Source organism: Schistocerca serialis, chromosome 7 (assembly GCF_023864345.2).
Source record: "Schistocerca serialis cubense isolate TAMUIC-IGC-003099 chromosome 7, iqSchSeri2.2, whole genome shotgun sequence".
Taxonomy (NCBI): Eukaryota; Metazoa; Arthropoda; class Insecta; order Orthoptera; family Acrididae; genus Schistocerca; species Schistocerca serialis.
In genome coordinates, this window is record NC_064644.1 from 187020553 (window position 1) to 187021918 (window position 1366).

The window sequence follows — 1366 nt, forward strand, 5'->3', positions numbered from 1 at the left end:
GAGAGTACTCACCATAGCTTTTAAATAAATGTAACCTTTTCCCTTAAAATAATAGAAAATTCCTGGAACACTGAGTGATGGCTGTATGCCCTTCAGGGGAAGAAATTCTCTCTTGTAACTCTTACCGCTACTGTTTCTTGAGCGTAATTCTCTCTGTGTTTTAATCCTTGTCGAATCAATGTTAAAAAGTCGGCCCAACCACCTCTCCGCAGAGTAAAAACACTTAAATTTATCGTATTTTGAATGTCGCTCCTTCATCACCAGCATTATTGGTGCGGCAGCTTCCGTCGCAATTCAGAAAGTGGAGCTGTCGGCGGATGGTCGCGAGTCGCAAACATCTCCTCGCTCGGCACCGGCGGGGTAATCTTGCTGTTGTCTGATAAGGGGAGGACGCGGAATCAGAGATGGCGATAGGGGAACGGACTGAATGGTGAAGTAGTTTAAGGTTACAGCTATCACTCCCTCAATCTGTTTATCTCGGTGGAAGTTTGTTCAGCAGATTCGATCTCAGAAGGTGAAGGAGTCTGTCGTCCATTATGACGACATATGTTTCGGTAGCAGGTGCTGACAGGTGTAAATATTACCGAACTATCAATTTAATAACTCATTGTTGCAAAATACTAACACGAATTATTTACAGAACAATGGAGAAACTGGCAGAAGTCGAACTCGGGGGAAGATTACTCTCGGTCTCCAACAAAAAGAAAAAAGGAAAACGTTATGCTAATTGTATCGAACCTAAGACCCCAATCGTGCCAGTACACCACCCACACGATTAGCTGTCTCGCCTCTCCAAAAATCTGTTATTATTGTTGTTGTGGTCTTCAGTCCGAAGACGGGTTTACTGCAGCTCCCCGTGTTACTCTATCGTGTACGAACTTCTTCGTCTCGGAATAACTACTGCAACATACATCCTTTTGAATTCCCTTGCTTTATTGATCTCTTGGTCTTCCTCTACAATTTTTACTTCCATACTTCCCTCTACTACTAAATTTGTGATCCTTTCATGTCTCAGAATGTGTCCTATCAACCGATTCCTTATTTTATTCAAGTTGTATAACAAATTTCTCTTCTCATCATTTCTGTCCAGTATGTCATCAATAGTTACATGATCTACCCATTTAATCTTCACCGTTGTTCTATAACACATTTCAGAAGCTCCTATTCTCTTGTTGTTTCACCTGCGTGTCGTCCATGTCTTACTTCCATACAAGGCTGCATTCCAGACACTTTTGGAAAATACTTCCTAACACATAACTCTAGAACACTAAGAGGGGGGGGGGGGGGGGGGAGATGTTACATTACCACTGAACCATAGTAAATATCACTACTCAAAATTTATTCAAAGAAAGTCATAATTTATAAG